Source organism: Bos grunniens, chromosome 20, assembly GCF_055505025.1.
Source record: "Bos grunniens cultivar Pamir isolate PY7600 chromosome 20, Bosgru_T2T1.0, whole genome shotgun sequence".
NCBI lineage: Eukaryota > Metazoa > Chordata > Mammalia > Artiodactyla > Bovidae > Bos > Bos grunniens.
The window spans coordinates 27,406,371-27,429,972 of record NC_141184.1 but is presented as its reverse complement, the minus strand read 5'-3'; the positions used below and the strand labels follow the sequence as shown (position 1 = coordinate 27,429,972).

Below are 23,602 nucleotides of genomic sequence, written 5' to 3'. Positions count from 1 at the left end.
AAAATAGATGACTTCAGATACTCAGACCATATAATCAGATAAAGCTTAAAATGCAAAAAATATTTATTCATTGATTCACTGGTTTAAAATACATTCATTAATTTTATATAAGCTAATATACATGAAGTCGTTTTAATGAGATATAAGTTCAGTTCCGTCACTCAATCAGAACGATTGAGGGCAGGAGGAGACAGGGACGACCGAGCATGAGATGGTTGGATGGCATCACTGCATCAGTGGACATGAGTTTTCGTGGGCTCCAGGAGTTGGTGTTGGACAGGGAGGCCTGGTGTGCTGCAGCTCATGGAGTCACAAAGATGTGGACACGACTGAGCGACTGAACTGAAGTGAACTGAACTGTATATATGATTTTTAAATAGGAAGCATAAATGCTTAGTCATGTACAGGTGATATGGTAACTGAGCACATATAAACATCTAATTATTTTTAAAATCTGAGCTACAGCAGCTCTCCACGTTGCCCAGCTTGCTGTACATTCGAGCAAAATTCTTCTGAGTTGCGAAGATAATACTGCTTTCTTTTTTTCCTGCCAAGAAAATCACCAAATTCAGTAATTTGGGCACTCATATGTCTGTATTTCATATTTTAGAAATATGTCATTATTGGATATTACATTGAACAAAAAAATTATCCTACATTCCAAAAGAACTTAGGAAAAATTGGCTTGTTATTTGTGAGGAAATCACATACTTCCTTGATTTTTTAAAAAATTCTTCCCTCTATAATAAATTGCTTCTAAAATAAGACAAAATCAGTATTAAGTACATTTCTTTATCTCCTGAAGTGAATTAGAGAAATCTCCTGAAAACTATTTTTAGTAATCTTTAATTGCTTTCTCTCTTGTTTGCTGCATGCAAGGTATCTGTGATAACGTTTTACTGAATTAGCAGTTGCATTTTTAACACTGTCACTGACACTGCTGATTAAAACCAGAAAGAATAGTCATCACTTGTTTCTGTATCTCAGAGACACTGGCCTATGATTTTAACTTGTATTGGTGGTTTTAAATTGATTTAATTGTTGAAGACATGCTGTTTAAGCAATCCAATATTTGTAAAAAGAATAGAATTTTTTACTGATAATGGTTTCTGAAAATATATTGAATAATCAAGGAGCAAAAGATAACCTAGCAAGATAGCTAATATTATGCTTATAAAGAATAAAAATGCATTTAAGTAAAAAATAAACTTTTAAATTAAATATTGCCAGAATTATTTTCTTGGTATCACATTTACCTAGATTTAAGTGTTGGCTTCTCTACTATCTAGCTGATTGTGGGTGACTTACTTAAACAGTCAAAACTTCATTTTCTAATTTAAAATGTTCAAATAATAGGACAACCAAATCAAGTAAAGTTTCTCTGGAACAAATTCAAAAATTCCTATGCAGAGTGTAATAAAATTCCTTAAAAATTTGCAATGGCGCATATGATCCAGCAATCCCACTACTGGGTGTATATCAAGACAAAACTATAATTTAAAAAGATACATGCACCCCTATGTTCATAACAGCGCATTCACAATAGCAAAGACATGAAAACACCCCAAATGTCCATCAACAGATGAGTGGATAAAGGAGATATGGTGCAATGGAATATTCTTCAGACATAAAAAGAATGAAATAATGTCATTTGCAGCAACATGAATTCAAATAGAGAGTACAATACCAAGTGAAATAAGTCAGAAAGAGAAAGACAAATACTATATCACTTACATTTGAAATCTAAAACATGGCAAAAATTAACCTATCTTCCAAAGAGAAACAGACTCATAAGCATAGAGAATAGACCAGACTTGTGGTTGCCAAGGGGGAAGATGATGGGGAGATATGGACTAGGAGTTTGGGGTTAGTAGATGCAAACAATTAAATTTAGAATGGATAGCAACAAAGTTCGAGGCTATAGAACAGGGAACTATATCCGATCTCCTAGGATAAACCATAATGGAAAAGAATATAAAAAAGGATATGTATGTGTATAACTGAGTCACTTTGCTATCCAACCAAAATTAACACAACATTGTTAAGCAACTACACCTCAATTAAAAAAAAGTTGCAATGGCTCAACACTGTAGCTGACATCATAGCTGATGATGATGATGAAGATCAGTGACCAGTGATGATCATGAAGACTGGAAGGGGAAGAAGAAATATCAAGGGTTTACAGAAGTATAAAAATCATACTCTTCACTAAAAAGTATACACAAAGGCACTAGAAAAAGGTCTTTGATAACAAATTTCCTCTGCTAGAGATACTTTATTCACATATTTTTAAACACATAATTTATTATGTGCAAAAGTATTATGTACTAATTGGTGGAATAGGAAAGAAATAACATAATTTTAAGGAAATTTGAAAATGATGCACATAAAATTAACTTAAAAATATATTTTGTTGAAATATACTTCATATACAATAAAGTTCATCTTTTATACACAGTAATTCAATGTTTTCTAGTCCCAAAAGTGTCAGATATGACTCAGTGACTAAACAACAACAAAAAGTATAATCACTAAACAACAACAAAAAGTATAGTTCAGTTCAGTTCAGTTCAGTCCCTCAGTCATGTCCGACTCTTTGCGACCCCATGAATCGCAGCATGCCAGGCCTCTCTGTCCATCACCAACTCCTGGAGTTCACTCAGACTCACGTCCATCGAGTCGGTGATGCCATCCAGCCATCTCATCCTCTGTGGGCCCCTTCTCCTCCTGCCCCCAATTCCTCCCAGCATCAGAGTCTTTTCCAATGAGTCAACCCTTTGCATGAGGTGGCCCAAGTACTGGAGTTTCAGCTTTAGCATCATTCCTTCCAAAGAACACCCAGGGCTGATCTCCTTCAGAATGGACGGGTTGGATCTCCTTGCAGTCCAAGGGACTCTCAAGAGTCTTCTCCAACACCACAGTTCAAAAGCATCAATTCTTCGGCGCTCAGCCTTTTTCATAGTCCAACACTCACATCCATACATGACCACAGGAAAAACCATAGCCTTGACCACACAGACCTTTGTTGGCAAAGTAATGTGTCTGCTTTTCAATATGCTATCTAGGTTGGACATAACTTTCCTTCCAAGGAGTAAGCGTCTTTTAATTTCATGGCTGCAGTCACCATCTGCAGTGATTTTGGAGCCCCCCAAAATAAAATCTTACACTGTTTCCCCATCTATTTCCCATGAAGTGATGGGACTGGATGCCATGATCTTCGTTTTCTAAATGTTGAGCTTTAAGCCAACTTTTTCACTTTCCACTTTCACTTTCATCAAGAGGCTTTTGAGTTCCTCTTCACTTTCTGCCATCAGGGTGGTGTCATCTGCATATCTGAGGTTATTGATATTTCTCCTGGCAATCTTGATTCCAGCTTGTGCTTCTTCCAGCCCAGCGTTTCTCATTATGTACTCTGCATATAAGTTAAATAAGCAGGGTGACAATATACAGCATTGACGTACTCCTTTTCCTATTTGGAACCAGTCTGTTGTTCTATGTCCAGTTCTAACTGTTGCTTCCTGACCTGCATACAGATGTTTCAAGAGGCAGGTCAAGTGGTCTGGTATTCCCATCTCTTTCAGAATTTCCCACAGTTTATTGTGATCCACACAGTCAAAGGCTTTGGCATAGTCAATAAAGCAGAAATAGATGTTTCTCTGGAACTCTCTTGCTTTTTCCATGATCCAGCGGATGTTGGCAATTTGTTCTCTGGTTCCTCTGCCTTTTCTAAAACCAGCTTGGACATCTGGAAGTTCATGGTTCACGTATTGCTGAAGCCTGGCTTGGAGAATTTTGAGCATTACTTTACTAGCGTGTGAGATGAGTGCAATTGTGCGGTAGTTTGAGCATTCTTTGGCATTGTCTTTCTTTGGGATTGGAATGAAAACGGACCTTTTCTAGTCCTGTGGCCACTGCTGAGTTTTCCAAATTTGCTGGCATATTGAGTGCAGCCCTTTCACAGAATCATCTTTCAGGATTTGAAATAGCTCAACTGCATCACTGTCTAATTCTAAGATATTTGTTTACCACAGAAAAAATAGGTATGAACCATTAAAAAGTCTTACCCATTTTAAGTCACTCCCAATAACTCCCATTTGTCCCCTTAAGCCCCTGAAAAACATTAACCTACTTTCTGTCTCTACAGATTTGTCTAGTGTGGACATATCACATAAATGGTATTATATAATATGTGACATCTTATGTCTGGTTCCTTTCATTTGACACATGTTGTTAAGTTTCATCCTTATTGCACTAATATAAAAATTATGTTTTCTTTTATGACTGAATAATATTCCATTGAATGTAGCTATATCACATATTGTTTATTCATTCATTAGTTGATGAACGCATGCCTTGTGTCTATAACTTGGCTGTTATAAATTATGCTTTTATAAACATTTATGTGCATGCTTTTCTGTGGATATATATTTTCATTTATCTTGGGTGTATACCTAGGATTAGAATTACTTGTTTATGGAGCAACTATTACATTGTAAGACATACTATTAAATATAAATCAAATATCTAACCCCATATCTACTAATATTTTCTGAATTAAATAATTTACCTAATAAATAAAAAAATTGATAGTATAGAATATAAACTACCACAGTAACAAGAATTAAAACTTCTGTAATAAATGGGAAAAGATCTGTGTTCCTGAGGAGCTTGAAGTCCCAGTGTGGAAAGGCACATAGTGAGGAGAAGGTCCTTCAATAAAATCATTGAAGGTCCTTCAATAAAATCATTTCTATTTCTATAAAGCAGAAACATTTCCTGTTCTAAAAATGCCTTCAGATATCTAAAAAAATGCATGTTAATTCAGAAGACTTTTCCTCATATTGCAGAATAAAATGGATATACATTCATGATTCATATAAAACTAAAAGTTACTGTCATCATCATCCTGTTACAAGCTGTCATGTCAGTCATAAAAATCAAATAATGCAAAAGAATTATAGAATTTCATGACACATCTTGGAGAAACAAAGTTAAAGATGCTGTGGAACATCAAACCCCTCATATACGGGTTTCGTATGGCCTCAAACTCATGAATATTCTACATGTAGTCTATTTTTTTTTTCTTTCCCAGGGTGGAGTTCATCTGTTCCCAGATGCTCCTTGGTTTACCAGTTTTCTTCACCCAATTCTGAAGGATACTTAAGGATTCTCTTACTGACTGGTCAGTTAAATCTTTCTTTAACCTTAGATGTGGAGTGTTAATGATCATAATCATAACTGGTATCTCTGGGCATATTATTAACTATGGTCCATACAAGGCCCTTCTCTCATCTATCTCTCTGCATTTTATTTTACCTATCTTCTCTGTTCTCATTTATTACCTCATTAACTCCTTCCCATAGGTACTTATTCTAATGTGTTTAAAGTTCATCTTTTTGCTATATTTTCTCTTGACATTGCTTTTTTGTATATGTGTATTCTTTAATTCAGTTTAGTTTGGTTGCTGAGTCGTTTCCAACTCTGTGACCCCCTGGACTGCAGCATGCCTGGATTCCCTGTCCATCACCAAATCCCCGAGTTTGTTCAAACCTATGTCCATCGAGTCAGTGATGCAATCCAACCACCTCATCCTCTGTCATCCCCTTCTTCTTCTGCCTTCAATCTTTCCCAGCATCAGGGCATTTTCCAATAAGTCAGTTCTTCACATCAGGTGGTCAAAGTATTGGAGCTTCAGTTTCAGCATCAGCCCTTCCAAACGGATATTCAGAACTGATTTCCTTTAGGATTGGCTGGTTGGTTCTCCTTGCAGTCCAAGAGATTCAAGAGTCTTCTCTAACATCCCAGTTCAAAAGCATCAGTTATTCAGTGCTCAGCTTTATGGTCCAACTCTCACATCCATACATGATTACTGGAAAAACCATAGCTTTGACTAGATGGACCTTTGTCGGCAAAGTAGTGTCTTTGCTTTTTAATATGCTGTCTAGTTTTGTCATAGCTTTTCTTCCAAGGAGTAAGTATCTTTTAATTTCATGGCTGCAGTCACCATCTGTGGTGATTTTTGAGGCCAAGAAAATAAAGTCTGACACTGTTTACACTGCACTCCCATCTATTTTCCATGAAGTGATGGGACTGGATGCCATGATCTTAGTTTTCTGAATGTTGAATTTTAAGCCAGGCTTTCACTCTCCTCTTTCAGTTTCTTAAGAGGTTCTTTAGTTCCTCTTCACTTTTCTGTTATGTATTTTACTGTGTTTCTTACTTTCTTTTCAATAGTTATTATAATTTCCAAACAATTCATGTTGCTATTGTATATTTAAACCACTGCCTCTAATTACTGCATGGCATTAAGATAGATAACATCCATCTACACCTTTCACATGGCAGATAGATACACTAACTCTTCACCAACACAAAAGTATACACATACAATAGTAATGGCAATATATTAGTATGAACATCCTTAGATATTTTACCTTCCGGACCAGTGTGCATATTTCTCTGGGATATATAGCTAAGTATGGAATATCTGGATTTTGTTTTGTACAGATATTTAATTTACTTAAGTAGTGCCAGATTATAAGTGAAAACGGATACACATCAGTCTAGCCTCAACCAACAATCCAGCAATCCACTAGATAACCCAAACCCAATTCCCCACCAACTGACATAATTCAGTTTTCTAATTGTCTTCTTCAGTCTGCTGCTGCTAAGTTGCTTCAGTCGTGTCCAACTCTGTGCGACCCCATAGATGGCAGCCCACCAGGCTCCTCTGTCCATGGGACTCTCCAGGCAAGAACACTGGAGTGGGTTGCCATTTCCTCCTCCAACACATAAAAGTGAAAAGTCAAAGTGAAGTCACTCAGTTGTGTCCGACTCTTAGCGACCCCATGGACTGCAGCCTACCAGGCTCCTCCGTCCATGGGATTTTCCAGGCAAGAGTACTGGAGTAGGGTGCCATTGCCTTCTTCAGACTACCTTGGTGTAAAGGGGAATATCATTCTTTTTATTTGATTTTTTTTTTTTTCTGATCATTAGTACATTTGTCTATTTTGGGGGGAGTTCTCCTTCCTAAAAATGCCTATTCATATTCTTATCAACATTAGCTTCTACATTCATAAAAAAAAAAAGATTATACTATGAAGTTAAAATTGTTTATTCTTGTTTATATTGAAATAAGGAATTCCTGTACCACAAAGGGATTGATGCTACTGCAGCCATGAAATTAAAAGATGCTTACTCCTTGGAAGGAAAGTTATGTCCAACCTAGATAACATATTCAAAAGCAGAGACATTACTTTGCCAACAAAGGCCCGTCTAGTCAAGGCTATGGTTTTTCCTGTGGTCATGTATGGATGTGAGAGTTGGACTGTGAAAAAGGCTGAGCGCCAAAGAATTGATGCTTTTGAACTGTGGTGTTGGAGAAGACTCTTGAGAGTCCCTTGGACTGCAAGGAGATCCAACCAGTCCATTCTGAAGGAGACCAGCCCTGGGATTTCTTTGGAAGGAATGATGCTGAAGCTGAAACTCCAGTACTTTGGCCACCTCATGCGAAGAGTTGACTCATTGGAAAAGACTCTGATGCTGGGAGGGATTGGGAGCAGGAGGAGAAGGGGACGACAGAGGATGAGATGGCTGGATGGCATCACTGACTCGATGGACGTGAGTCTGAGTGAACTCCGGGAGTTGGTGATGGACAGGGAGGCCTGGCGTGCTGCGATTCATGGGCTTGCAAAGAGTCGGACATGACTGAGCAACTGAACTGAACTGAACTGAGGCATGTGTCTCTTATGAAAAAATTTCAGTTCTGTCCCTGACTGTTCAAATAAAATTTGTATTAACATAATCAGAAGATAGTACTATAGTCTATTAACATCAACACTAGATACCTCAGCTTGGGTTAAAATGAGCTTGGAGATTTTTATTGAGGGACTAACATTGAGAACACTTTCCCCTCATCTTTTTATATGGAAACCTTGCCGAAAATAGCTATTGCAAACTGATTCTGGAGATTCAAGCCTATTAAACTTATTAGATGTCAGAAAAAATGAAAAACATATTTCATCTGTTCTCCGTTATTCTAATTTTAATTTACTCCATATATAGGGCTGTATTAATTTTAGAATTGTCTGTAATATACTTGTATGTGCTATAGCCACTTCTGTTTAAAATGCAGATAGATGTTAAAGGGAATAATGAGTTTCTGTCATCTAATCCAGTTGCTTTGCTCTCTATTACCTAAGAAAATTTTGTTGTTGTGAAATAACCTTTAAAAAGCACAGAAACAAACAAAAAAAAGTTTATCACATATATGTGTGCAAAGAGTCATAATAAAGGGGAAGACATTTTGAGGTCAGAAGTCTGAAATCAAAATGTTCTCAGGGTTGTAATCCTTCAGAAGTCTAGGAGGGATTATTCCTTGCTTCTTCCAACTTGGTGCCCCCGGGCATTCCTTTACCTGTGGCTGCATAACTCCAGTTTCTGCCTTCATCTTCACATGACTTTTTCCTTGTATTTCTTCTCAGTGTGTCTCTTATATGGATGCTTGTCTTTGAATTTAGGACCATATGGATTATTGAGGATGATCTCATCTTGAGATCCTTAATTATATTACATTTTAAAGATAACTTTTCAAATTGAAGTTGCATTCACAGATGCAAGGATTAGGAAGTGGAGATATATTTTTATATTAAGAAGGACACCATTTCAATCACTGCAATCATCATATTAATCTCTAAGACTATGCAGGACTGAGGAGAAAGCAGAAGTAACCCCACAAGAGACTGACCCAGACTTGCCTGTGAGTGTCCAGGAGTCTCTGGTGAAGGTGTGGGTCGGCAGTGGCCTGCTGCAAGGCCGGGGGCACTGAGTGTAATAGAGCAGGCACCAGATCTTATGAAGGAGGTTGTCATTATTTTCATTACCTCCACCATAGTTTGGTCTCAGGTCAAACAACACCAAGGGAAGAACCCCACCCATCAAAAGAAAATTGGATTAAAGATTTACTGAGCATGGCCCCGTATTCTTGCCTTGAGAACACCATGAAAGTATGAAAAGGCAAAAAAGTAGGACAATTAAAGATGAACTCCCCAGGTAAGTAGGTGCCCAATATGTTACTGGAGATCAGTGGAAAAATAATGCCAGAATGAATGAAAAGATGGAGCCAAAGCAAAAATAACACCTAGTTGTAGATGTGACTGGTGATGGATGTAAAGTCCGATGCTGTAAAGAGCAATATTGCATAGGAACCGAGAATGTTAGGTCCATGAATCAAGGTAAATTGAAAGTGATCAAACAGGTGTTGGCCACAGTGAACATTGATATTTTAGGAATTAGTGAACTAAAATGGACTGGAATGGGTGAATTTAACTCAGTTAATCATTATATCTACTATTGTGTGCAAGAATGCCTTAGAAGAAATGAAGTAGCCATCATAGTCAACAAAAGAGTCCAAAATCCAGTACTTGGATGCAATCTCACAAATGACAGAATGATCTCTGTTCATTTCCAAGGCAAACCATTCAATATCACAGTAATCCAAGTCTATTCCCCTACCAGTAATGCTGAAGAAGCTGAAGTTGAACGGTCCTATGAAGACCTACACGACCTTCCAGAATTAATATCCAAAAACGATGTCCTTTTCATTATAGGGGACTGGAATGCAAAAATAGGAAGTCAAGAAATACCTGGAATAATGAGCCAAAAATTGGCCTTGGAATGCAGAATGAAGCAGGGCAAAGGATAACAGAGTTTAGTCAAGAGAATGCATTGGTCATAGCAAACACCCTCTTCCAACAACACAAGAGAAGACTCTACACACAGACCTCACCAATGGTCAATATCGAAATCAGATTGATTATATTCTTTGCAGCCAAAGATGGAGAAGCTCTATACAGTCAGTAAAAACAAGACCGGGAGCTGACTGTGGCTCAAATCATGAACTACGTATTGCCAAATTCAGACTTAAATTGAAGAAAGTAAGGAAAACCACTAGACCTGATTCAGTTCAGTGCAGTCACTCAGTCATGTCGGACTCTTTGCGACCCCATGAATCACGGCATGCCAGGCCTCCCTGTCCATCACCAACTCCTGGAGTTCACTCAAACTCATGTCCATCGAGTCGGGGTTGCCATACAGCCATCTGATGTCCCCTTCTCCTCCTGCCCCCAATCCCTCCCAGAATCAGGGTCTTTTCCAGTGAGTCAACTCTTTGCATGAGGTGGCCAAAGTATTGGAGTTTCAGCTTCACCATCAGTCCTTCCAATGAACACCCAGGACTGATGGATTAGGTATGACCTAAATCAAAACCCTTATGACTATACATTGGAAGTGACAAATAGATTTAAGGGACTAGATCTGACAGACAGAGTGCCTGAAGATCTATGGATGGAGGTTCGTGACATTATACAGGAGGCAGTGATCAAGACCATTCCGAAGAAAAATAAATCAAAAAGGCAAATGGTTGTCTGAGGAGGCCTTACAAACTGCTGTTAAAAGAAGAGAAGAGAAGGCAAAGGAGAAAGGGAAATATATACCCATTTGAATTTAGAGTTGCAAAGAATATCAAGGAGAAATAACAGTGATCAATGCAAAGAATTAGAGGGAAACAATAGAATGGGAAAGACTAGAGATCTCTTCAAGAAAATTAGAGATACCAAGGGAACATTTCATGCAAAGACGGGCTCGATAAAGGACAGAAATGGTATGGACCTAACAGAAGCAGAAGATATTAATAGAGGTGGCAAGAATACACAGAAGAACTGTACAAAAAAGATCTTCAAAACAGATAATCACGATAGTGTGATCACTCACTTAGAGCCAGACTTCCTGGAATGTGAAGTCAAGTGAGCCTTAGGAAACATCACTACAAACAAAGTTAGTGGAGGTGATGGAATTCCAGTTGAGCTATTTCGAATCCTGAAAGATGATGCTGTGAAAGTGCTGCACTCAAAATGCCAGCAAATTTGGAAAGCTCAGCAGTGGCCATGAGACTGGAAAAGATCAGTTTTCATTCCAATCCCAAAGAAAGGTCATGCCAAGGAATGCTCAAAGTACTGCACAATTGCACTCATCTTACATGCTAGTAAAGTAATGCTCAAAATTCTCCAAGACAGGCTTCAACAGTGCGTGAACTGTGAACTTCCAGATGTTCAAGCTGGTTTTAGAAAAGGCAGAGGGACCAGATATCAAATTGCCAATATCTGTTGGATCATCAAAAAAGCAAGAGAGTTCCAGGAAAACATCTGCTTGTGCTTTATTGGCAATGTCAAAGACTTTGACGTGTGAAACAGAACAACCTGTGGAAAATTCTGAAAGAGATGGGAATACCAGACAACCTGACCTGCCTCCTAAGAAATCTGTATGCAGGTCAGGAAGTAACCGTTAGAACTGGACATGGAACAACAGACTGCTTCCAAATTTGGAAAAGAGTATGTCAATTCTCTATATTGTCATGCTGCTTATTTAACTTATATGCAGAGTACACCATGAGAAACGGTAGACTGGATGAGGCACAAGCTAGAATCAAGATTGCCAGGAGAAATACCAATAACCTCAGATATGCAGATGATACCACCCTTATGGCTGAAAGTGAAGAAGAACTAAGGAGCCTCTTGATGAAAGTGATACAGGAGAGTAAAAATGTTGGCTTAAAACTCAATATTCAGAAAACTAATATCAATGCATCGGTTCCCAACACTTCATGGCAAATAGATGGGAAAACAGCGGAAACGTGACAGACTTTAATTTGGGGGGCTTCAAAGTTACTGTGGATTGTGACTGTAGCCATGAAATTAAAAGATGCTTGCTCATTGAAAGAAAAGTTATGAGCAATGTAGACAGCGTGTTAAAAGGCAAGACCTTATTTGCCGACAAAGGTCCATCTTGTCAAAGCTATGGTTTTTCCATTTGTCATGTATGGATGTGAGAGTTGGACTATAATGAAAGCTGAGTACCGAAGATGATGCTTTTGAACTGTGTTTGTGGGGAAGACTCATTAGAGTTGCTTGGACTGCAATGGAATCCAACCAATCAATTCTAAAAGAAATCAGTCCTGAATGTTCATTGGAAGGACTGAAGCTGAAGCTGAAACTTCAATACTTTGGCCTCCTTTTGTGATGAACTGACTCATCACAAAAGACCCTAATGCTTGGAAAGATTGAAGGCAGGAGGAAAGGGAGACAACAAAGGATGAGATGGTTGGATAGCATCTCTTCCTCAATGGATGTGAGCCTCAGTAAGTTATGGTTGTTGGTGATGGTCAGTGAAGCCTGGTCTGATGTAGTTCATAGAGTAGCAAAGAGTCGGATACGACTGAGCAACTGAACTGAACTGAAGTGAAAACTATGCATATATTTTTTGTTAGAAAAATTTAGAAGTGTAATAACACTTTAGGCACTATTTTGTACATGACTCTTCTCACTAAATTCTATATGCTCACATTTTAATTTTGTTGCTTCATAGAGGATCAGCATATTTGTTTTCATTGCTGTGCAAATGTTCGATTTTATGAAAATATCATATATAACATACATACTTTTTTCTTACCAGACATTTGAGTTGTGTCTGTATTTTGGGATATTATATACATTATATAAATGACCATAGTCATTTTTTTATATATGTAGTCAGTTGTTTTTTTCTTCCAAAGACCATATATGCCAATTTAAAATTTTTGCAATCCTATAAATTTGTTTTTATTATCTACTGTTTCATTTGGCTTTCACTCATTTGTTATTGCTTGATATTATACTTGCTATTTGATTGAGAGACCAATATATTTTATGTAAAATTTTAAACATAACTTGAAGTATGTGATCATTTTCCATAGTTGGTTACATATGTCTTGATGATAGGTAGGATAACTTATTCTGATGAGATACTGAGCTAGTCAAGTCTAAGATTTTTCGTTTGTTTCTTTACTCTGAGTTTTAACTTTTAGGTATACCAGCTTAAAGTTTGAGATATTTATTAGATCAGGTCTCCTTAATGGACCTAAAAGATTAATGTTAAGTCTGCAATATACAAAATAACTCTAGTAATCTTCTCAGCTTCTCAATCTGTATTCTGCTTCTCAACTTGCTGTATTCTTCATGGCTTCTCTGTTTCCCTAGTGCTTCATAGGGAAAGAATTTTATAAAAGCCCAGTTCACTCACATTTCTCACTTCTCTAAAATCTTGCTTTCTTGAATTATTCCTGCCTTAGTAGGTCTTCAATGAATTTATATATGTCTGATTTTCAAGTTTTTGTAAGTGGTTTGGTGTTTGATATTTTCATAACTAGAAGCCAGGAAACTTCCAGCATCTTTGAATCACAAAGCAGTCCTGATTCAGTAAACATAATGTCCAAACCAAGATATTATTCAAAATTCTGGACTTGATTAATCATTAATTATTCTCTTTCTGAACAGCTTGGACCTGCTTCAGGCTGGACACCTACTCTGATTAAATGGACTTGGTCCTTCTCACTCCTCTTTCTTCCTGATCATGACTTCCCCTGCTTTCTTGCTGCTAATCTTCTGTTTAGATTCTGGCCAAAAAAGAGAGGCAGGGCACACCATGCAGACTACATCATGTGAAATGCTGTGCTGGATGAATCACAAGCTGAAGTCAAGATTGCCAAGAGAAATATCAACAGCCTCAGATACGCATGTGATACCACGATAATGGCACAAAGTGAAGAGGAAGTAAAGGGCCTCTTGGTAAGGGTGAAAAAGGAGTGAAAAGCTGGCTTAAAACTCAACTTTCAACAAAGGAAGATCATGGCATCTGATCCCATTACTTCATGGCAAATAGACGGGGAAACAGTGGAAACACTGATAGGTGTGTTTTTTTGTTTTTTTGTTTTTTTTCGGGGGTGGGGGGTGGGTTGCTCCAAAATCAATGCAGGTGGTGACTGCAGCCATGAAATTAAGACATTTGCTCTTTGGAAGAAAAGCTATGATAAACCTAGACAGCATATTAAAAAGCAGAGACATCACTTTTCCAGTAAAAGTCTGTCTAGTCAAAGCTATGATTTTTCCAGTAATCATATATAGATGTGAGAGTGACTATAAGGAAGGCTGAGTGCCAAAGAATTGAGGCTTTCAAATTGTGGTGCTGGAGAAGACTCTTGAGAGTCCCTTGGACAGCAAGGCAATCAAACTAGTCAATCCTAAAGGAAATCAACCCTGTGTCTTCATAGGGAGGACTGATGCTGAAACTGAATCTCTAATACTTTGAACATCTGACTCAAAGAGAGCCAACTCACTGGAGATACTCTGGTGCTGGGAAGATTGAGGGCAGGAGGAGAAGGGGATGACAGAGGATGAGATGGTTGGATGACATCAAAGACTCAGTGGACATGAATATGAGTGAACTCTGGGAGATAATGAAGAACAAGGAAGCCAGGCCTGGTGCAGTTCAAGGGGTCACAAAGACTGGAACACTAGCGACCAAACAACAATCATCTCATATAGATACAATAAAAGAAAAGAAAATTCTCCTTGTGATGAGAACTTTCAGGATCTACTCTCTTAACAACTTCCTTATATATCATAGAGTAGTGTTAACCACAGTCATCACATTGTACATTACAACCCTCATACTTATTTAACTTATAACTAAAACTCCCTTTTGACAAAAGCATGCTAATAATCTATCCACATGCTATGTTTAATTCTAAGTGCATACTGTTTCCTAGGGGACTCTAAAATCTGCAATTGTTACATTCTAAACAGAGGTTTTGTGGGATCCTATAGCAATTTACAAATGTAGTCAAAGGGTCTTTAATTTGAGGGAGAGAGACTGAAATAGAGAGAGCAAAGAGAAACCTTACTGGTCATTTTTATCTCTTTTAAGTAAGCTGGGAAGAAAAATACTACTTTTCTCATTCTTTAAACCACCAACAACTCACACAGCAAGCACAACCATAACAACAAAGAATATTTTTAAATTTTGTAGCTTATTAAACACAATTGGGATGTGAATTAAAATAGAAAATAGAAAAAAATAAGTAGTTGAATGCATAGTATAACTATAACCTGTGGAAGAGACATTTTTTTCCACCAAAAATCTATGCTTCAGTTCAGTTCAGTCACTTAGTCATGTCCGACTCTTTGCCACCCCATGAATTGCAGCATGCCAGGCCTCCCTGTCCATCATCAACACCCGGAGTTCACTCAAACTCACGTCCATGGAGTCGGTGATGCCATCCAGACATCTCATCCTCTGTTGTCCACTTCTCCTCCTGCGCCCAATCCCTCCCAGCATCAGCGTCTTTTCCAATGAGTCAACTCTTTGCATGAGGTGGCCAAAGTACTGGAGTTTCGGCTTTAGCATCATTCCTTCCAAAGAACACCCAGGACTGATCTCCTTTAGAATGGACTGGTTGGATCTCCTTGCACTCCAAAGGACTCTCGAGAGTCTTGTCTAACACCGCAGTTCAAAAGCATCAATTCTTTGGCACTCAGCTTTCTTCAAAGTCCAACTCTCACATCCATACATGACTACTAGAAAAACCATAGCCTTGACTAGACAGACCTTTGTTGGCAAAGTAGTGTCTCTGCTTTTCAATATGCTATCTAGGTTGGTCATAACTTTCCTTCCAAGGAGTAAGCGTCTTTTAATTTCATGGTTGCAATCAGCATCTGCAGTGATTTTGGAGCCCCCCAAAATAAAGTCAGACACTGTTTCCACTGTTTCCCCATCTATTTCCCATGAAGTGATGGGACCGGATGCCATGATCTTTGTTTTCTGAATGTTGAGCTTTAAGCCAACATTTTCACTCTCCTCTTTCACTTTCATCAAGAAGCTTTTTAGTTCGTCTTCACTTTCTGCCATAAGGGTGGTGTCATCTGCATATCTGAGGTTATTGATATTTCTCCCAGCAATCTTGATTCCAGCTTGTTCTTCTTCTAGCCCAGGGTTTCTCGTGATGTACTCTGCATATAAGTTAAGTAAGCAGGGTGACAATATACAGCCTTGACGTACTCCTTTTCCTATTTGGAACCAGTCTGTTGTTCCATGTCCAGTTCTTTTTTTTTTAATTTTTATTATTATTTTCTTATTATTATTATTTTGCTTCACAATATTGTATTGGTTTTGCCAGACATCAACATGCATCCGCCACAGATGTACACGTGTTCCCCATCCTGAACCCCCCTCCCACCTTCCTCCCCATACCATCCCTCTGGGTCATCCCAGTGAACCAGCCCCAAGCTTCTTGTATCCTGCATCGAACCTGGACTGGCAATTCATTTCTTATATGATATTATACATGTTTTAATGCCATTCTCCCAAATCATCCTCCCCTCCCTCTCCCACAGAGTTCAAAAGACTGTTCTATACATGTGTGTCTCTTTTGCTGTCTCGCATACAGGGTTGTCATTACAATCTTTCTAAATTCCATATATATGTCCAGTTCTAACTGTTGCTTCCTGACCTGCATACAGATGTCTCAAGAGGCAGGTCAGGTGGTCTGGTATTCCCATCTCTTTCAGAATTTCCCACAGTTTATTGTGATCCACAAAGTCAAAGGCTTTGGCATAGTCAATAAAGCAGAAATAGATGTTTTTCTGGAACTCTCCTGCTTTTTCGATGATGCAGCAGATGTTGGCAATTTGATCTCTGGTTCCTCTGCCTTTTCTAAAACCAGCTTGAACATCAGGAAGTTCACAGTTCATGTATTGCTGAAGCCTGGCTTGGAGAATTTTGAGCATTACTTTACTAGCGTGTGAGATGAGTGCAATTGTGTGGTAGTTTGAGCATTCTTTGACATTGCCTTTCTTTGGGATTGGGATGAAAACTGACCTTTTCTAGTCCTGTGGCCACTGCTGAGTTTTCCAAATTTGCTGGCATATTGAGTGCAGCACTTTCACAGCATCATCTTTTAGGATTTGAAATAGCTCGACTGGAATTCCATCGCCTCCACTAGCTTTGTTCGTAGTGATGCTTTCTAAGGCCCACTTGACTTCACATTCCAGGATGTCTGGCTCTAGGTCAGTGAGCACACCATCATGATTATCTGGGTCGTGAAGATCTTTTTTGTACAGTTCTTCTGTGTATTCTTGCCACCTCTTCTTAATATCTTCTTCTTCTGTTAGGTCCATAACATTTCTGTCCTTTATCGAGCCCATCTTTGCATGAAATGTTCCCTTGGTATCTCTAATTTTCTTGAAGAGATCTCTAATCCTTCCCATTCTGTTTTTCTCCTTTATTCCTTTGCATTGATCAGTGCGGAAGGCTTTCTTATCTCTTCTTGCTATTCTTTGGAACTCTGCATTCAGATGCTTATATTTTTCCTTTTCTCCTTTGCTTTTGCTTCTCTTCTTTTCACAGCTATTTGTAAGGCCTCCCCAGACAGCCATTTTGCTTTTTTGCATTTCTTTTCCATGGGGATGGTCTTCTTCCCTGTCTGCTATACAATGTTAGGAACCTCTGTCCATAGTTCATCAGGTACTCTGTCTATCTGATCTAGTCCTTTAAATCTATTTCTCACTTCCACTGTATAATCATAAAGGATTTGGTTTATGTCATACCTGAATGGCCCAGTGGTTTTCCCTACTTTCTTCAATTTCAGTCTGAATTTGGCAATAAAGAGTTCATGATCTGAGCCACAGTCAGCTCCCAGTCTTGTTTTTGCTGACTGTATAGAGCTTATCCATCTTTGGCTGCAAAGACTATAATCAATCTGATTTCAGTATTGACCATCTGGTGATGTCCATGTGTAGAGTCTTCTCTTATGTTGTTGGAAGAGGGTGTTTGCTATGACCAGTGCGTTCTCTTGGCAAAACTCTGTTAGCCTTTGCCCTGCTTCATTCCATATTCCAAAGTCAAATTTGCCTGTTAATAGAGACATGTATCTCAAAAGTGGTTGTACAGTCTCAGACTATATTTCCATTCCCTTAGCCTGTAGTGTGGCCCTGTAGTTCTCAGCCTTAGAAGTCAAAGACACCTTGATGAGCAAGATTTCCAGGGAAACGCTTTTAGGAAACCAGTATTCCTACTCCATACACTTTACTCCATTAAACCAGCTGGTAACCTAGATACCTAAGGGTTGACCAATCCATAGGAAGCAATCTGGACTCCAGAAGCATACATAATATGACTAAGAGGCGGATACTTAGTTATAGCAGTCTTGAAATATTATGTTGACAGAGATAATATTCTCATCTCTAAAGTGCTGATGTTATAGAATCATACATTACAGTAACTAGTACAATATATAAAGTCTATTTACTATGTAAATTTAATATTTTATTTTTATATAGGCATAGAATAGCTTCTCTAATCCTTACAGACAGACATGCCCTGAGCTTCAGAACTTTTCAGATTCTGGAATCTTATGTATACTCTATAATGAGCAGCATTTACAAGGAATCTGTGGAAAAACACTAAAATCAAAAGCATTTTTTCTAGTAAAACATACTCATACTAAGGAGAGATTATAGTTTGTCATGTTCATATCAAATTTTCCTGCACAGTTTGGCTTCAAACCTATATAGATGTTGTTCAGTACAGGGGGTTGACTTGGGTTCAATATTTATGGTTCAGTATTAAGGAATGGTAATATCAGTATATTATCTCATTTTCAAAGTTTAAATACTATGTTAAAGGTAACTGTGGTAAAGTTGGAGGATAAATTTGTGACATAACTTGATATTCCAAAGTGCTTATGCATTAGCAAAATGTCAAGATCTATGAATACTCAAACCCACAAACCTCTGAAAAATCACTGAATCTATGAATTATAGGATATAGGACCTTTTGATGACTTCTTAGAAGCCAATCAGAGATGATATAACAAATCACAGTCCAGAAAAAACAAGCTCACCTTCTTACAAATACTGAGATATTTCTTATCATATGTCTTATATTTGGATTTAAAAGGTTGTAAAAACATATTTTTTGATCTTTATAGTCTTCTGTTACCAACATTATTTTTAATGATGTAGTATTATGGATTATAGCAAAATCCAGAGACTGGAAAAAAAATAAGTTCCCCTTTGTTAGGAAGAAGTAGAAATGATTCAAAATGTTAACTTCTAAGTACTTTTACCTAATAGAAAGATCAAGTTAAGTAATGTGTTTTATACCATGAGTTTTAAAATCAAAGGTTGATAATGCTAAAATGTTTACATAACTCAGTTATTGTTGAATAGATATTGTTTAAAATTGGCTAAAATATTAAAAAATCACATAATTACAGACAATGCTTGAAATAGTTCAAAAAGCTTTTTAAGAAATCTTCAATCTGGCATAGATGATTAAATGACTGAATATTGAAAAGCTCATGGAATTCTATAGGTCAGAATACTGGAGTAGGCAGCCTTTTCCTTCTCCAGTGAATCTTCCAAACCCAGGGATCAAAGCCAGGTCTTCCGCATTGTGGGCAGACTCTTACCAGCTGAGCCACAAGGGAAGCCCAAGAATATTGGAGTGGGGAGCCTATCCCTTCTCCAGGGGATCTTCCTGACCCAGGAATACAAACTGAGGTCTCTTGCATTGAAGGCAAATTTTTTACCAACTGAGTTATCAGGGAAGCCTTATTGAAAAGCATTGTAAGGAAAAATCCAATGGTATTACAAAAAGATCTATTTTATACTCACACAATTAATCCTTAAATCATTCTCTGAATTTGGATATAGCAGTGTTAACTTTAAGGATTTTGCTAATAGAAAGACTAAGCATTATCAGTGATACATATTAAAAGCCATGAAGTATGTATGAGGTTATTTCATTATATATCAAACAGGGACTAATATACCACAGGGCAAAAATAAAGGAAGTTCTAGTTTCAGGTCAGTCGCTCAGTCGTGTCCGACTCTTTGCGACCCCATGAATCGCAGCACGCCAGGCCTACCTGTCCATCACCAACTCCCGGAATTCACCCAGACTCACGTCCATCGAGTCAGTGATGCCATCCAGCCATCTCATCCACTGTTGGCCCCTTCTCCTCCTGCCCCCAATCCCTCCCAGCATCACAGTCTTTTCCAATGAGTCAACTCTTCGCATGAGTGGCCAAAGTACTGGAGTTTCAGCTTTAGCATCATTCCTTCCAAAGAAATCCCAGGGCCGATCTCCTTCAGAATGGACTGGTTGGATCTCCTTGCAGTCCAAGGGACTCTCTAGAGTCTTCTCCAACACCACAGTTCAAAAGCATCAATTCTTCGGCTCTCAGCTTTCTTCACAGTCCAACTCTCACATCCATACACGACCACAGGAAAAACCATAGCCTTCACTAGACGAACCTTTGTTGGCAAAGTAATGTCTCTGCTTTTGAATATTCTATCTAGGTTGGTCATAACTTTCCTTCCAAGGAGTAAGCATCTTTTAATTTCATGGCTGCAGTCACCATCTGCAGTGATTTTGGAGCCCAGAAAAATAAAGTCTGACACTGTTTCCGCTGTTTCCCCATCTATTTCCCATGAAGTGGTTGGATCGGATGCCATGATCTTCGTTTTCTATATGTTGAGGTTTAAGCCAACTTTTTCACTCTCCTCTTTCACTTTCATCAAGAGGCTTTTGAGTTCCTCTGCACTTTCTGCCATAAGGGTGGTGTCATCTGCATATCTGAGGTTATTGATATTTCTCCCGGCAATGTTGATTCCAGCTTGTGCTTCTTCCAGTCCAGTGTTTCTCATGATGTACTCTGCATAGAAGTTAAATAAACAGGGTGACAATACACAGCCTTGATGAACTCCTTTTCCTATTTGGAACCAGTCTGTTGTTCCATGTCCAGTTCTAACTGTTGCTTCCTAACCTGCATACAAATTTCTCAAGAGGCAGGTCAGGTGGTCTGGTATTTCCATCTCTTTCAGAATTTTCCACAGTTTATTGTGATCCACACAGTCAAAGGCTTTGGCATAGTCAATAAAGCAGAAATAGATGTTTTTCTGGAACTCTCTTGCTTTTTCTATGATCCAGCAGATGTTGGCAATTTTATGCCTGGTCAAAGAAGAAAATCTAGAAATAAACATTCTAAATTGATTTAAGATCATTTTAAAACAGAAATTACCAATGTATTCCTACATTACATCTCCTATATTTTAAATGTCTTTCTGTTTTAAAAGTTTCAACTTATTCTCCACATAATTTTGCTAAATGTCATTGCTTCTTAGACACTAATTTTGGTTCCTACCAGTGCACATTATTCTATTCCAATCCTGTCACCAAATATAATTCCTTTCAAATTTCCTGATAATAACTAAGTTGTATTATACTTTTATCTCATTTCTGGATGCTTGGCAGTTTGAACATTTGAAATATAATTCAGAAAATGACTGCTTAATACTGGATATATATGAAGTATTAATATCTAGGTCTTTAATTTATATTCTTTTAAATATATATCTCAAAATGGCACTAGATATTTTCTGGCTATTACTCTACACATTCATAGCAAACTTGCCATAATTTTCAATCCAATTTTTTAAATAAAATAAAATTTTATTTAATTTTTAGTTGCTAGGTGTATCACAATTTTGTAGGTCCTGCAAACTACTAGAAATATTTATGACTTACAAATTATTAGAAATATTTATTGTGGTATACTCATTTCAAAATTTATACAGTATCACTGAACATAAGCAGCATCATTTGTCTTATTATCAGATATACATTATCAGGTAAGAGTGTATTTGGATAATTATTTTGCTGTAGATAAATTAAGAAATTACGTAGAGGGGTACTAATTTTTAAGAAATCATTTATATGTGGTGACTCAGATGATAAAGAATCTGACTGCAATGCAGGAAACCCAGGTTGAATCCTTAAGTTGGGATGATCTCCTGGAGAAGGGAATGGCTACCCAGTTCAGTATTCTTGCCTGGAGAATTCCACTGAATGAGGAGCCTGGTGGGCTACAGTCCATGCCATCACAGAAAGTCGGACACAACTGAGCAACTAACATACACATTGATAAGTTATAAAGACATATAGAGGGATGGTATGGGGAGGGAGGAGGGAGGAGGGTTCGGGATGGGGAACACATGTATACCTGTGGTGGATTCATTTTGATATTTGGCAAAACTAATACAATTATGTAAAGTTTAAAAATAAAATAAAATTAGAAAAAAAAAAGTAAAGACATATTTATGTTTAACACTTATCTAGACATTTACCAATCAAAAACTAACCTAATCAGAATTTCACTTTCTTTAATGGTAGGTGTCATCTATATAGGTTCTATATACCAATATACTGCTGAATATATTATGAGCATCATTTTTCCATCTCTATTAAAAAAAATAATTTCTGACTTCTAATTACAGATAACATTTTAATCCTATTAAAATTTCACTTTAAAATATGTAATGGTCTCCAACCATATAAGCAGATTTTCAAAACTTAATTGAGTTTGATGAATAGCTAATGTGAAAAACAAAAGGATGTCCTTAATTTTTACTTAAATGCTATATATATATACACACACACACACACACACACACATATATATATGCATTTCATTACTAACCTTATTTAATGTAATAAAAATATCAGCAACCCTTTTAAAGGCTTTCTTCATCTGTTTGGTCAAGAAAGGTTATTCTTTTTGTTATCTGTTCTCTTCATGCCATCTTGATTGGTAAATATGCAGATCAACATTCCTTTTTTTAAATCTACAACATCTTAAACTTTTTAGCATACCAATTGATCCTTCTAGTTTGCTTCTCAGTGTAACACTGTACTTTTCATTTATTTTTCTTTTCACAGACTTTGTTTTAATTATAAAGAAAGAAAAAAATGTATCTGTTTATATTAGAAGCTAGTCGGTCTACTTTAATGCTTCAAGAGCAAAAGTTTCCTGAACTCATATACAAATCATTATATTGAAGAAAACTAAGCTGAACATTTGAGAACTATTTCTAAAACCTATTGGTTTTGAACTATTAGAGCCCATCTAATTAAAGTTTTAGTTAAATGTATAATGATTAAGAAATATTCATTTTAATTTAATCTGCTTTTCAAGGTTAGTAGGGCGCATTTATTTTTAAATGAAAATGTTGAATGAAATTGCTCATAGCAACATTATTCATAATCACAATAAAAGCTAGGTCTTATATTATGCATCAAAGCTAACTCTTATATTGTACATCCTTTCTAGGAGGTCAAAGATTTTAGAGGCAATATCTTCCTATTCCTTCTAGGTTTTCAATTAAATTAAAATAGGCTACAGATTTAAGTGAAATTAAAACACAGTTTCTGGTCTTAATGATGAGAAATACAAAATCTATAACACTTTGACAAAGTCTCTTTAATCTCTGAAATAGCTTTTTATGTCATTACTTCCTTGTCTATCACTTGGTTTTCAAAAAACAAAGGGAGGAAGAGATAGGTAAAACTAACTTATTTTTCCACCCTGTCTAGGACTTTTTATCCTTTTGGGCTCCATTATTCCCTATCTTCATGTTAATCACTTTTTGTGGACGGTGTGAGGGATGGCCCCATCTTATAAAAGACAGATATTGAGGACTCAGAAGTTGGCTTAAATTATTACAAAACGCAAGTCTGGAGTGTAAAAATGGTTAATTTGCAAAATGTTTCTCATTTTCTTTCTGTTAATCTATCTCCATTTGATAAAAATACTTCCTAGATAATATATATATGGGAAAAATATATATCTATTCTGCAACATGTGGATAATTTAAGAACTTACTGAGTCAAG

At 37.2% G+C, this 23,602-nt stretch overlaps 1 long non-coding RNA gene across 1 annotated transcript in view; it reads right to left on the bottom strand.

Moving 5' to 3' along the window:
• Nucleotides 1-45: 45 nt before the first annotated feature.
• The window catches only part of LOC147350173 (uncharacterized), a 73,053-nt gene continuing 49,496 nt past the window's right edge, over nucleotides 46-23,602 (bottom strand). The window contains exon 3 of the long non-coding RNA XR_015149197.1: nucleotides 46-547. This is a non-coding gene — a long non-coding RNA (uncharacterized LOC147350173). The remainder of the gene's footprint in view (nucleotides 548-23,602) is intronic.